Source organism: Euleptes europaea, chromosome 2 (genome assembly GCF_029931775.1).
Source record: "Euleptes europaea isolate rEulEur1 chromosome 2, rEulEur1.hap1, whole genome shotgun sequence".
Taxonomy (NCBI): domain Eukaryota; kingdom Metazoa; phylum Chordata; class Lepidosauria; order Squamata; family Sphaerodactylidae; genus Euleptes; species Euleptes europaea.
In genome coordinates, this window is record NC_079313.1 from 129,007,130 (window position 1) to 129,022,945 (window position 15,816).

At 46.0% G+C, this 15,816-nt stretch overlaps 1 protein-coding gene across 1 annotated transcript in view; it reads left to right on the plus strand.

Annotated features, from left to right (window-relative positions):
• The window catches only part of CDH4 (cadherin 4), an 880,207-nt gene that overhangs the window by 553,367 nt on the left and 311,024 nt on the right, over window positions 1-15,816 (plus strand). The window lies entirely within an intron of this gene.

The window sequence follows — 15,816 nt, forward strand, 5'->3', positions numbered from 1 at the left end:
TTTCTGGCACCCTCCAAGTCTTTTTTAGGACATGGGTGGGGCCAGGTAGGGCTTTTGCCCAGCGAAGCTTCTGATTGACTGATGGAGATTTGATTGGGTTTTTTTTTAAATATTGCTTTGGCAGCAGCTGCCACCCCAGCACAAGGATCTGCACTGTGTTACTGAAGTTATGCTGTGGCAATCATTTTGTGGCTGGCTCCGCCTCCTGCAGCAGCCATTTTGTGGCAGCCATTTTGTCGCTGCACCCGCCATGCCGTGTCAGAATTCCAAATGTGCTCACAGGCCCAAAAAGGTTGGAGCCCCCTGACTAATCTCTTAGATGTAGCATCTTTCTTTATTCTCTGCTCTTATGACAACGGTCTTGAGCACAACAACAACAAAAAGAGTAACAATAATAATAACCATAAATAGACCTATGACTATAGGTGCAGCATCAATAGAGCTCAGCAGTCCCCTTTTGTTGCCAAGTTTCCCCAATGCACCACCAATCACAACCAGATACATCTACAATAGAGGACCCTTGTGTATTTGTGTGTGTGTCTTGCTACTGGAAGCAGGGCTGGCTTCGCCCAGTAGGCAGATCAGGCAGAGACTGAAGGTGTTTGCAGATCAAACTGGAAATCAAGGGGTATGTGTGACTCAGTTACCATGAGTCGGAAATGACTTGACGGCACTTATCACGCGCGCGCACACACACACACACACATGTTCATTCCCATCCACTATCTCTAAGCTCCATTACAAACCTCAAAGCCACCTCTCTTTGGTGATAGCCAGGTCAGTAGGGGTGGACTCTGGCACCTGCTCCTAAGGAACTATGTTCTACTTCTTTTGATTTTGAGCCACAACACAGAACAAAGTTTTCTGGCATGACTAATCTGGAATTCTGCTCTCTGATCCAAGATATGTGAAAGCCAATGGGTATGCTGGGGAGGGCTATGATGCACATGCACTCCATCTGTATTAGGCCTTGACATGCTCCTGAACTAAACCCTGGAACATGGGCCTGTTTGGTCAGTGCTTACCTCAGCTTGTTGTATCCTCCTCCTGTCGACCAAATGGCCTACTCCTTGTGAGATTTCTTAGCTCCTCCATTTCCCAGAGACAGAGGTTGAAAACGCATGGCCGTTCTGTCTGACGATTCTCGCGCGAATGTTGCGAATCTCCAAAGCCAAAATGCACATCTGTCTCCCGTGCTCATGATCAACCCACCTCCTATTGATACTTTATTGGGTTTTCCAATTACTGCTTTGTTGCAATTTAAAAGGAAGGTTCGCAACAGTTACCAGAGTTCGCCGGTGCTCTTTCAGCACCCAGGTTGACTCCTCACCGGAAGACTGCCCGGCCCTGAAAACAGCAGCGGTGGCAGCACCTTTCTGCCCCCCAGACCCCGCATCTCTCTCTCTCCCCTCCCCTCTCCCCCTTCTTCCGCACCCTCCTCCATCTCTGTAACCCCCCTTTCTGCTCGACAGCCCAGCAAGAAGAGCGCACGTGCTCTTCCAGTCTAGTCGCTGCTGCCTCCACCTGTCAGAGGCAGAGCGGTAGTGCGCCTTCTCTCCACATACATTCAATTTTTTTTAACGAGTGATCAAAAGGTGTGCAACAGAAGAGGGATGAAAAAATTTAAAACCTCGCCATGCGTTAATGGCCAGAGAGAAGCAGTTACTAGCCCCCATATTTGTGTACTCCTGTCCCATAGCAACCGTCAGCCAGTTCTGTCTATAGGCCCCATGTGAACCCTCTCCCCACCACCCAATGCTGGAGTTGTGTATGTGGTCAAAAATCTATGATTAGCCATTATCCCCCTCTTGGCAAATGAGAATGTTCGTGATGATTCCTTGACATCCTATCAACATAGCCAATGGGCGCTCCTGGAAGTTATAGGCAGTTCATAGCCTTAGCTCAAAATACACATGAGAGGTAAAACAGGAATTCTTGACTGCACTGGGTATATACGGATATGTTTGCTGTCACTTAGCTGTATCAAGTGAAGCCATACAAACCCACGCCATGTATTGTGCACACATGAGGCTTTCCGTTTGGGAAAACAAATATTATGTAAAACAAATAAAGGGAGAAGTAAAAAAGCCACTGGCAGACGTTTTGTCAAGTTGCCCTCTGGAAGAAAATTGCAACATAATTGCAAGAATTTTCAGAAAATAATTGGACCAAATGAGGGTGCATCATTTGCATGCCTTGTCAGGAAACAATGCTTCCCAAGTCCTTTCCGGGATTAAAATGAATGCTGTCATTACCTGCTCCATACTGATTAGCCATTGCCTCGCTAAGCACATGACACTCGGAAGCGAAAAGTGGTTTGTTAAATCCCTTTGAGGTACGCGTGGGTTTGATAACATAAATTACATCTGAAAATTTACATTTGCAACCCGCTGCGTTTCCAGGATGAGACATGAAATGGAACTGAGGTGTGCTTGCTGGTGGCTGACTCTCACATCTCCTTTCTACTCCCTTGTTCTGTTGACTCTCACATCTCCTTTCTACTCCCTCGTTCTGTCATTTTTGTTGCCCAAGAAGGCCGGACCAGAACCAACGGGTTGAAATTAAATCAAAAGAGTTTCCGTAGACATTAGGAATAATTTTCTAACAGTTACAGCAGTTCCTCAGTGGAACAGTCTTCCTCAGGAGGAGGTGAGCTCTCCTTCCATGGAGGTTTTTAAGAAGAGGTTAGATGGCCATCTGTCAGCAATGCTGATTCTGTGACCTTAGGCAGATGATGAGAGTGGGGGGGGGAATCTTGGCCATCTTCTGGTCACTAGGGGTGTGGGGGGGAGGTAGTTGCGAATTTCCTGCATTGTGCAGGGGGTTGGACTTGATGACCCTGGTGGTCCCTTCCAACTCTATAATTCTATGATTCTATGAGACACTGGGGGCAAAGCAGTCCCGGGAAGCCTTCAGGGCTCTGCAGCTGCCAATGATAGAAGGGGTAAGATCATCATGCATCGTGGTGTAGTGGTTAAGCATGGTGTAGTGGTAGAGCCAGCATGGTGTAGTGGTTAAGAGCAGTGGACTCCAATCTGGAGAACTGGGTTTGATTCCTTACTCCTTCACATGAGCGGTGGACTCTAATCTGGTGAAATGGGTTGGTTTCCCCACTCCTACACATGAAGCTAGTTGGGTGACCTTGGGCTAGTGACTCCGAACTCTCTCATCCCCACCTACCTCACAAGGTGCCTGTCGTGGGGAGGGGAAGGAAAGGAGATTGTAAGCCGGTTTGATTCTCCTTAAAAGGGGGTCCATTTTCATAGGGCCCCATTTTTTTCTCCATTGGAAACAATGGAGAATGGATACGGGCACCCTCTTTGGGGGTCCATAAAGTTGGTCTCCTCAACCTAATCTTTTACCAAAGTTGGGAGGGTCACCTGCTATCATGTTATTTAATATTGGCCCACCCAGTGATAGTGCCTGGTTCAATTTCTCTATGTTAGTACATTTCTCTTGTTCGTAAAAATAAGATGCTTCTGCATGCTGAAAGGGAACAGTCATTTGTTTCTTTTAATTTGACTGTATATGACATCAGAAAAATTCAGATTCATGAGTCCTAATGCGGCATCACACGATGTGACAGGGATCTTGACTTGACGGGGATAAATCATGCATTCATCAAAACAAAAAAACCTTGCATCAAAGTTGCTGGTTATCATGTCATTTTATATTCCAATAGTCAACTATGGCTCCATCTGCAGATATCTAAATCTGTAGATTGGGGCCACACTCACTGAAAACAGATGTTTTTGCAAACTTGGGGGCCCTCCAGATTTGCAGAATAAACTGAAAACTTAAAAAAAATGGGGTTTAAATCCCCCAAAACAATAACATCTGTGCATGCACAGATACTTGTCAGAGGCTGCCATGCTGCAAAATTATTGGAGATTTGGGGGGGGGGGGCTGGAAATGCAGGATTTGGGAGGGTAAGAAACTTAGTGGGGTATAATACCTTAGAGTCTTCCCTCCAATTTGGCCATTTGTCTCTAGGGGAACTGATCTTGTTAGTCTGGAGATCAGTTGTAATTCTGGGAGATCTCCAGGCTCCACCTGAAGGTTGGCAACCATTAGTTAGATGGTGTTGGAAACCGAGAGACACAAAGTAGAATACTTGGAAGGAAAACCACCTGAAGCCAGCCTGCCTCTCTGAGTTTTTGGTAAGGTTCCCAAATGTGCCTTCTGTCCTGCGATCTTCCTTTTGGTCCAGGCAGTCTCTGAACTTCCATTTCTCATGTACGTGCAACTCAGTAAACAAAAAATCTGCATCTGTTAAGACCACCAGGAACAGCTTTTTGTACATATCCAAGGTCTCCAAAAGATATAGTGTTAAAATCAATAAACAACCCTTTCGAAGAATTGTTTTAACATGTACATAGGTCTGTGCACCTCTCCGTGCAGCTGGTGGGATTGTGTTTCCATTTTTATAGGTCAAGCTCATTTGAAATTCATGGGCAAATCTGTTTTGGCTCCCTCCTCCTCATCCGGCTTTCTATTGTGAACAGAGAAAGTTCCATTTTAGGGGAAGTTGATTAGCTGCTTGTCAGTATTTTTAGCCAGCCTGTGCCTGAATGAAGTTTCAAGCCTTGCCAAGGTGAATCAAGCGGGATGGGACCTGCATGAGATTGAAGTACAATCCCTCTCCCGTTCCACCAGGATAAGTTGTAATTCTCTGCTCATTAAAGTATTTCATTCTTGAGGAAAAATGGTAAATGAAGCAAAGTGCAGGGTTGTTCTTGCAAATATCCTTGGCTGACTCTGTGAACTGGAATCTCTCTTCATGCCAGGAATTTGCTTATAGGTGGTGGCAGAAAGTGCCGTCAAGTTGAAGGCAGCTTACGGCAACCCCATAGAGGTTCCAAGGAAGAACATTAGGAAGAACTTTCTAACAGTTAGAGTGGTCCCGCAGTGGAGCAGGCTTCCTCGGGAAGTGGTAAGCTCTCCTTCCCTGGAGGTTTTTAAGCAGAGGCTAGATGGCCATCTGTCAGCAATGCTGATTCTATGACCTTAGGCAGATCATGAGAGGGATCTTCGCTATCTTCTGGGCATGGAGTAGGGATCACTGGGGGCGTGTGGGGGAGGTAGTTGTGAATTTCCTGCATTGTGCAAGGGGTTGGACTAATGACCCTGGTGGTCCTTTCCAACTTTATGAGTCTAAAGCAAGAGATGAACAGAGTTTGCCATTGCCTGCCTCCGCTTAGCAACCCTGGTCTTTCTCGATGGTCTCCCATCCAAGTTCTAACCAGGATCAACCCTGCTTAGCTTCTGAGATCTGACAGTATCTTCTCGGCATGGAGTATGGGTCACTGGGGGTGTGGGGGGGGGAGGTAGTTTGGAATGTCCTGTATTGTTCTGGGGGTTGGACTAAATGACCATGGAGGTCCCTTCCAACTCTATGATTCTATGGTATCGGGCTAGCCTGTGCCATCCGGGTCAGGGCTTGCTTATCAGATGTCCCAATTAACTGGTATTCTAAGTAAGCTATAGAAAATATTTGTGCATCAAAATATTTATATCCTGCTTTTACTCATGGCTCAAGGTGGCTTACAAATCACAATTTAAAACATACAAAATAACATCCCCCACCCCAAAAGAAGCCTGCAGTCTATATCCATTGCAAGCACTGGAAAATAAAACGGCCTTGACCCACTGCGTTGCTTTGACTCTCGGAAGCTTATACTCTGAAACTCTTGTTGGTTTCTAAGGTGCTGCTGACTCTAATCTAACAGCCCATTCCTGAGCCGCGCCAGCATCCTGGCAGCCTCCAAAGCCCTTTCGAACCGGGAACTCCTATGAGGGTTGCATGGATTTTTTGGGCCGGGAGGCAGCTCAGCCGCGTTGCCTCCTAAGCCTGGCGCAGGGATTCTGCTCAGGAATGCACTGTAAGTGATGATCCTTTCCCAAAACCCTTAACGTTAAGCTCCCCAGGAAAGGTGGAATTATCAATCAGGGCACCACGAAGTATCTTGCTCTTTGGAACATATCAGAATAAATTAACCTCTAACTATATGAGGGGGAAAGACCACAGATGGTACTTGCTGAGTTTGTGGAGTGCAGCTGTTTCCTCAGAAGATCATAAAGGCTCTCCTGTTTTTCTAAGAAAACCCTGGACGCAGGAAGCACTAAAACAGACCGTGTGTGGTTTCTTTCACCAGACAAAAAGGACGTGATTCTAGGTCACCAGGTTTGGCTTAACATTTGGTTAGTGCAGGAAGGCAATAGCCTTGGAAATGACATTGGCTCCTGTCCTTTGTTCTAGTTGTAGGATAGGGCTGCCAACTCCATGTTGGGAAATTCCTAGAGATTTGGGGGTGGGGCCTGGGGAGGCTGGGGTTTGTAGAGGGGAGGGAACTCAGCAGGTTATACTGCCATAGAGGTCTATCTTAGGGTTGCCAGGTCCCACTTCGCCACCAGCGGGAGGTTTTTGGGGGTGGGGTTTGAGGAGGGGAGGGACTTCAATGCCATAGAGTCCAAGTGCCAAAGCAGCCATTTTTTTCCAGGTGAACTGATCTCTGTCAGCTGGAGATCAGTTGTAATAGCAGGAGACCTCCAGCTAGTACCCTTGTCAATCTCCAAGGCAGGCATTTTTTCCAGTCTCTGTAGCCTGGAGGTCAGCTGTAATTCCTGGAGATCTCCAGGCTCCACCTGGAGGTTGGCAACCCAAAGCCTTAACAACAATCTCTCTCTCTCTCTCTCTCTCTCTCTCTCTCTCTCTCTCTCTCTCTCTCTCTCTCCCCCTCTCCCCCTCCCCCCTTTTTTTTAACACAAGCTGTGGTCCAGACCGTGATTACTACCTAAGATGTAGAGGAAAAGCAAACACTTCAATTTTCATGCCATTTGCTCCAATGTGCGATGCAAAAATTTCTTCCTTGTTGTACATGCAGATTTTGACACAAAAGTTTAACCTTGTAAACAGTTTCCCAAGCAACACGGTTTTGGAGGTCTGCAAAGCATGTATTGGCTTGAAAAGGGAACTGGCTCTGAACCCCTTCATAAAATCAAGTTTTGTGCCACCATCTCTTCGAGGTGGCTAGGGAGAAAAAAAAAATCATTAATACTCTCTTTGATCTGAAGGCACACGGTGCTGTTAAAATACTGATGCTAAGAAATGGCCTCAGAGACAGAAAGGCATTTTGGCCCATGGCAGAAAGTAAGAGCCCTGTGGCACAGAGTGGTAAGCTGCAGTCCTGCAGTCAAAAGCTCTGCTCACGACCTGAGTTCGATCCCGACGGAAGTTGGTTTCAGGTAGCCAGCTCAAGGTTGACTCAGCCTTCCATCCTTCCGAGGTCAGTCAAATGAGTACCCAGCCTGCTGGGGGTAAAGGGAAGATGACTGGGGAAGGCACTGGCAAACCACCCTGTAAACAAAGTCTGCCTAGTAAATGTCAGGATGTGACGTCACCCCATTGGTCAGGAATGACCCGGTGCTTGCACAGGGGATCTTTACCTTTACCTTTAGAAAGTATATGTTCTGTCCCTTTGGGGGGGTTAGCATGTTGGTGGAAAGTGCTGTTAAGCTACAGCCAACTTATGGCAACCCCACAGGGTTATCAAAGCAAGAGACTAACTGAGGTGGTTTGCCATTTCCTGCCTCTGTATGGCAACCCTGGACTACCGTGGGGGTCTCCCATCTAGTTACTAACCTGGGCCAATCCTGCTTAAGCTTCCAAGATCTGGCGCGATCGAGCTAGCCTGGGCCATCTAGGTCAGGGCAGATGAACAGAGGTGGTTTGCTATTGCCTGCCTCTGCATGGCAACCTGGACTTCCTTGGCCCAACCAGGGCCGATCCTGCTTAGCTTCTGAGATCTGATGAGATTAGGCTAGCTGGGGCCATCCAGGTCAAAAATTAAGTGTATCACTAGCAGTTTTGGGGAGGGGCTGTGGCTCAGTGGTAGAGCCTCTGCTTGGCATGCTGAAGGTCCCAAGTTCAATCCCCGGCATCTCCAGTTAAAGGGACTAGGCAAGGAGGTGATGGGAAAGACCTCTGCCTGAGACCCTGGAGAGCCGCTGCTGGTCTAAGTAGACCATACTGACTTTGATGGACCAAGGGTCTGATTCAGTATAAGGCAGCTTCATGTGTTCATGTATTCAATTTTATGTGGTTTTAATATTGTAACAAAAATGACAATGCCATAGAGTCCAATTGCAAAGTGGCAATCTGCACTATGTGATGTACTTTACTGACGTCTGATTGCTCATACTTACCCTGTGTGGGAAGGAATGATGAATATGTAACAGCACTTTTGTATTGACTGAAGAAAGATTTCCACTGCTGTGGATCTGAAACGGCCGTATCCATCGATGATTGTGGCTCTATATGAACTTTACACAAGGATTACAATATTAGCATTCATTTGGTACTCAGTTGAGACCTTTGGAACTTCCTCTATATATTTGTGGTACTCAGTTGAGACCTTTGGAAATTTCTCTACATTTTTTGTGTGAACTGTACATATTGTATATAATTGTGTTGTATATATGTCACGTATATGGTCTATGTTTCACCTCAGTAGCTTATAAATATTTGCACTTTGTGTATATACAGTTTCCTGTACTGTTTTTCTAAACCACCTGGAGGTTGGCAACCTTAGGTTGCTCCCACCCTCCGTGTCAGAATTCCAAACATGCCCATATACTCCAAAAAGTTGGGAAGCCCAATTTGCATCATTTCTTTCCTATCGTTATGTTGAAATGTCCAAGGTGGTCACGCTGCATTATTTTTCAGGATGTGCGTTTGGAGATGCTTCTATGCGCTTTCTGCCCAACCAGTCAGCAGTGTGCACATGGGTCAGGTGAGGGAGTACTGGCCAGGTTGCCACAGCAACAGATGCATTCTGGTTAACACAATTTTGTAGAGGTATGAAAAGGGACAGTGGTTCATGGATGGGAGGACTGTGCTCGCAACACCCCCTCCCCTTTGACTCAGCTAATAAACGGATCTTCTGGAACAGTCTGTGTTCCCCAATATCCGTCCTTTAGTGTGAGAAAAGGCAGCGCTGATGTGCCCAGGATAAAACAGGTATTCTGGACAGTTCATTTATTTATTTTTTCCCCTTAAATGGCCATTTGCCTGCGAAAAGCTTTTTCTTGCAGCCATAGCAACCGCACACACACAGACCCAGGGCCCATAGAGTTGCTGCTTTGTTTTCTAAATTGGGGTCCTAAATGTCTCTATCCATTTTAAATAAAAATGTGCGTGCCCACCTGTTTCTGTGACCTAGCCCGAGAGCTCTGAAGATTGATGCAGGCAAAATTACTGATTGGAGAACCAAACGTTGCCTCTGGAATACCACTGGGGAATCTTGTGCTGTTGTTCGGAATAGAGATATTCTCTGCATTAAGAGCATCATATTTAGGGTTGCCAACCCCCAGGTACCATAGCTGGAGATCTCCTGCCATTTCAACTGATCTCTAGTCGATAGAGATCAGTTCCCATGGAGAAAATGGCTGCTTTGGCAATTGGACTCTATGGCGTTGAATTCCCTCCCCTCCCCAAACCCCGCCCGCCTCAGGCTCTGCCCCCCAAACCTCCCACCAGTGGTGAAGAGAGACCTGGCAACCCTAACCATGTTTGATTCAGCCTCGTTTGGCTCAGCGATTCAAAAGTTAAGCTCTGCTATTGCGGAGGGATTTTCAGAATGGGCATTTTGATCGGTGCCAGCCACTGAGGGACTTAGGGTCATTGCCGAAGCTTAGCACTCTGTACACTCTGCTTTGAAAAAAATAGCAAAATTCTGTGCCGGGCTAACCCACTCTGTGACCTGTACTACATTTCTTTGCTTTGTGTAAAACATTTTTATGTCGCCTTTCCATCCAATCCGGGTCCACAAGGCAGCAAACATAAAAACATTCAAACATTTAAGCAATTAAAATATACACAAAGAAACAGCACTCAAAGAAGAAGAAGAGTTGGTTTTTATATGCCGACCTTCTCTACCACTTAAGGAAGAATCAAACCGGCTTACAGACACCCTGTGAGTAGGTGGGGCTGAGAGAGCTCTAAGAGCTGTGACTAGCCCAAGGTCACCCAGCTGGCTTCATGTGGAGGAGTGGGGGAACCAACCCGATTCACCAGATTAGCATCTGCCACTCATGTGAAAGAGGGGGGAATCGAACCCGGTTCTCCAGATTAAAGTCCACCTCCCCAAGGTCAGTATTGTCTACTCAGACTGACAGTGGCTCTCCAGGATCTCAGGCAGAGGTCTTTCACATCACCTAATGTCTGGTCCTTTTTTTAACCGGATGCTGGGGATGGAATCTGGTACCTCCCACATGCCAAGCAGATATTCTACCACCGGGTCATGGCCCCTCCTCAGTAAGCCCCATTGAAAAACATGGAATTTACTTCTTAGATAGCCTACTTAGGATAGCTCTCTTGGTGAATAGACAGGCCCTATTCATAGATAGTATAGCAGGGTGTTCCTACCCTGAAATCTGCTGCTAACTCTTCTTCTTTTAAAATAAAAAATAATAATAAAACTGTTGTTTTCTGCCATTCAGAACTGGAGACTGTCGAAACCCAACACTTGCTGGGCATTAAACATACACACGCGGCACTATAGATTAAATAATGCATCTACAGCATGAAACACAGTTTGAATTTCTCTTACAACTACATTCAGGACTCTACTGTAATTATGCCTATTGTATTTTCTTGTATTCCGTCCTATTGGGAATTTACAGTGTCCTTGCTGCAGCCAGTGGGAATGAAAAGAAAACCGCCGTTTAATGATTCAGCTGTCTCGGGCTCTATCGTTTAATCAATCATCTGCAAGAAATTTTTAGCCTCTTTGTATTTAGAATTCTCTTGTCTGAGCAGGGGGGGGGAGTTTTCCTCTTTTCCTGAATTGCTTTAATAGCTGTATTTATGCAGTTGAAAGTTCCCCGAGAACTGCGAGTAGAATCAAATTGCCGAGAATGCTTAGATAATTTATCGGAGAATATTCAATTAGAATATATTAATCTTTCAGATTCCCATCATTAATTTAATCTTCAGAAATTTAATTTAGCCCTTCGACTGCTTCAGTGCCAGGCGTGGGCAGATTGTTAGGAGGAGCGCTTAAAACACCTGCCGCATACGGGTGACTCTTCGCTCGGTTCGCAGCGGCGCAAATGCTTCTTTGCCAACGCCAGACTCGCGGCGGAAAGAAAACCGGACCTTGTCATGTTTGGGAACAGGAATCAATCTGGTGGGGGAGTGCCGCAAAAATGAAACAAAAGAGAGCCCAACTGCAAGAACCGCAGAATCACCTGGGCAGGAGCACCTGAGCCCACAGGTGGAAAGAGAGACTCTATCCCTTCTACCTTACAGAGTCTCCGATTCGAGGATTGACTATGCTCGTAGGGGCACAAACAAGCTGATTCTCCTTCTCCTCCCGCCCTTGTAACTGTGTTCAGAATCCTGTGCTCCTTGAATGTATTCAGTCTTCATCAGGGGCCGTGGCTCAGTGGTAGAGCATCTGCTTGGCAAGCAGAAGGTCCCAGGTTCAGTCCCCGGCATCTCTAGATAAAGGGACTAGGCAAATAGGTGATGTGAAAGACCTCTACCTGAGACCCTGGAGAGGCGCTGCCAGTCTGAGTAGACAATACTGGCTTGGATGGACCAAGGGTCTGATTCAGTATGAGGCAGCTTCATGTGTTCATGTGTGAAAGCGTTTTTCTTTCGGGTTTTTTCTTTTTCAGTTTCTTTTGTTTTTTTCTTTCATTTACAAAGTCATATTTTTTCAGCATGGCTAGGGCTATGCTCCATGGTGTTCATCCTTGCGTGGACATGTTCCAATCACATGGCAGATCCATTTCCACTGCTTCACCAACAAGGCACAGAACTATTTCCTCTTTTCTATTATTTGATTTTGGAGCGGCGGGAGAAAGATCCCTTCTTCAGCAATGTGATGGCAATGAAAACTCCCAAGGGACAGCTGATTGTATCTATGATGACATTTGTTATTTGTTGCTAATTTGCTCCAATTGACAGACACTTGTGATGAACATTTCCCCCCCACCAAATCGGAATAATTAGACAATTGCTGACGACAATCGGGATAACAATTTAGGTGATTGTCTCAAGCTAGTCCTTAAAAGCATTCTGTTGTTTGCTCAGAAGTGGGTGTTTATCCCACAAAGCTGTCATCGAGGTTCTAGACACCAAAATTTGAACAGGGATGTGTGTGTGTGTCTCTCTGTCTATTTTTTTAAATAGCAGCAGCAACAGCATCTGCCCACTTTTCAAAGAAGCTTTTTAATATATACCCAAATAAGCACATTTTAATTTATAGGGAATCCTTCCATTGAATTCCATGAATTCCATGGTCCTTTATTGGCACAAAATCACTATACATACTGTAGCATGTGAGGGCGATTGGGCTGCGACATCTGTCACCCCATTGATCGCCAGGGTTGATTCGGCTGATCTGGCTGGCTAGGCAGGTGTCCCCTACTTCCCTCACTGCTCCATGTGCATCCCTCCTGAGCGCTGAAGCTGAAGGAGTGTACCGTTCTTCGGTTAAGGGTAAATCCTTCCATTTATGAAACTCCGCTTAGAGTTGTGCTGGTTCATTATGGTGGGTGGGTGCCCTTCTATTATACTTGCTAGTCCCCCAGTCAGGGCAGAGGATCCACCACCCCCAAGTCCCATTGCCCACTGCTACTCCAAGTAGTGACAGGAGAAAAATTAAAAATGGCACTTTCTGGGGAAACCCAGAAGTTACGGAGGGTAGCTCTAGGAATCAATGGAAACCCTATGACTGACCTTTTATGCATGGCTGTTCCCTCACAGTCACCCTTCCCATGACGTTGGGTCTTTGTGTTGATTATGCATGCCGTTTCCGACCGTCAAAAGTCGCCTTGCTCTCTCCCTGCGTTTCCATGCATTTTGCCTGCGTTTTCAAATTTGAGATAAAAACAGGTCACTGAAAAAGTGGGCAAAATGCGCAGAAACGCAGTGGGAGAGTGAGGCGACCTGTGATGGTCAGAAACAGCATGCATAATCCAAACAAAGACTCAAAGTCATCGGAGGGGCAACCGCGACGGAAACAGCCATGCATAAAAGGCTGTTGTTTCCAGCAATTCCTAGAGCTACCTTCCATCACTTCTGTGTTTTCCGTGGAAGTGACATAATGGTGTATGCGATGTAATCCCCCATGGCCCTCCCCCCATCATCTTGCTAGTTATAAGGCACAGCCTAGCAACCCTAACTTTTATGAAGAGGAAGAGGAAGAAGAAGAAGAAGATTCTACCACTTAAAGGAGAATCAAAGCGGCTAACAATCACCTTCCCTTCCCCTCCCCACAACAGACACCCTGTGAAGTAGGAAAGGCTGAGAGAGCACCACTAGCCCAAGGTCACCCAGATGGGTGGAGGAGTGTGGAAGGAGGAGTGTGGAAACCAACCCGGTTCACCAGATTAGAGTCCACCGCTCATGAGGAAGAGTAGGGAATCGAAGAAGAATAAGAAGAGTTGGTTTTTATCTGCCGACTTTCTCTACCACTTAGGGCAGCATCAAACTGGCTTACAATCACCTTCCCTTCCCCTCCCCACAACACACACCCTGTGTGGTAGGTGAGGCTTAGAGAGCTCTAAGAGAAATGTGACTAGCCCAAGGTCAACCAGCTGGCTTTATGTGTAGGAGTGGGGAAACCAATCCGGTTCACCAGATTAGCATCCACTGCTCATGTGGAAGAGTGGGAAATCAAACCCGGTTCTCCAGATCAGAGTCCACCACTCCAAACCACCGCTCTTAACCACTGCACCATGCTGGCTCTCAAGGCAAGGCATCATGACTTCTGTAGGAATGTACCAGACCAAGCGAAGAGGGACCTGGCAACCCTAATCAGGGCCCTGTGGGACTTGAAACAATTCCACAGGGCCTGTAAAACAGAGCTTTTTCGCCAGGCCTATAAATTGAGGACAGCCGCGGATGTCATCAGTAATGGCCACCCCACCTGTCCCCCTCCTTTTTCTGTTTGAATTAGGAGGGTTGCTCTGTACCTGCCTTATTGGCGAGTTCGATTTTAGCACCTTCAGTTGTTGGGTTGTGTTTTTAGCCTGCAGATGTGTAGTTTTAAAGCTTTTTAGATTATTAAGGTTGTGTATTATTTTAATGTTGTAACTCGCCCTGAGCCTGGTTCTGCTGGGGAGGTAGGGTTGCCAGGTCCCTGTTCACCATCAGCGGGAGGTTTTGGGGGCGGAGCTGAGGAGGGCGGGGTTTGGGGAGGGGAGGGACTTCAGTGCCATAGAATCCGATTGCCAAAGCGGCCATTTTCTTTAAGGGAACTGATCTCTATCAGCCGGAGATCAGTTGTAATAGCAAGAGATCTCCGGCTAGTACCTGGAGATTAACTCAAAAAATATGACACTCCTGCATTCTGTGTTAAGAGACAAAGCAAATCCAACACAGAACGGCATACAATGACCACAATTCAACAATCAACACACATTAAAGAATATATTCATATCCACAACAACATTCTCTAATTATTTGAGTTAGAATTTCTGAAAACAAAATATAGTCCCTTATTCCATAGGGAATATGCTGACATACGTAGATGAAAGTCATTCAAACCCTCATCCCATAGGGGGTGCTTAGTTGCATGTAGAAGGAAGACGGATATTCTCAAGTCACACTGTTTCGATGCCCTTCATCAGTTCCTCTTCATAAGGCTCCCCTTAGTTCATACAGTTCATTCCATCAGTAAGCAAAATATTGCATCCTTTCCTCCTGCTCCGTTCCCCGCAGGGCTAGAACCAGTATAAGAGACTATATTTTGTTTTCAGAAATTCTAACTGAAATAATTAGAGAATGTTGTTGTGGATATGAATAGATGCCTTATTGTGTGTTGATTGTTGAATTGTGGTCATTGTATGCCGTTCTGTGTTGGATTTGTTTAGTATTTGGAGGTTGGCAACCCTGCAGGGAAGGTGAGTCAAGTCTAAGAAATAAATAAAATAAATAAGTTGGCTGCAACTTGACACCATTTTCCACCACCGTTCTTGTATATTTTAAGCAGAACAACAAGGGGGGGGGTATCTTAGGCTCCCTTCCATCTGGAGTATTATGATTTAGAGTGAAGTGATGATAGAATTTACTTACTGGTAATAGCATCCTGTAGCATCTAACAACAAAATCATTTATGGGCTAAAAGAATCAGATATCATCAGAACATAAATCTTTTTTTTTTCCCTTGAGGCTATAATAATTATTTACACCTTTGACAGCTCAGAAACGGGAACGAAGGTGACAGTTTTCTCTTCCACATGTGGAAAATGCAGGTTGGCAGTGCCTTTAGAGGGAGAAAGTGCACACACAGACCCAGAGAGAAGCTGAGCAGATGCATTTGACGCAGTGGCAGAAAAGCACTCTGGGATCGCATCTGGATGTTCAGGAAGGCGCATGTATAAAAGGGGAGCTTCAAGATCGAAGCCCGCCTTAAGACAACTGCCTAGGTTCTCTCCAATATTTCCGCATCGGGCATTATGTTTGTGATGCAGTTTTCCGCCCATTAAATTGGGGGGGGGGAAGGCAATTCAAAATTTACGAAACAGCTGCTAGGCCTTGTAAAGCATCTCGCGGATACAGTGACACTATTATGTATCTCTGAAGCCATTAAAAGGATTTCTCCATCGTTCCCTTTCAATTACATCGTATGGTTTACCTGCTGCATTCGAGAGCACATCCCTTCTCCCTCGTTTGATTAGACACGAATGCACAATTTAGCTCAGGGCTCGGCACTTTCTGCTTCAAAACGCTGCAGCCGATGCAACATTTTGGCCTCTCTTTGCATAGTAAGCTGTAAAAACCCACGTCTTCCTATGTGTTTT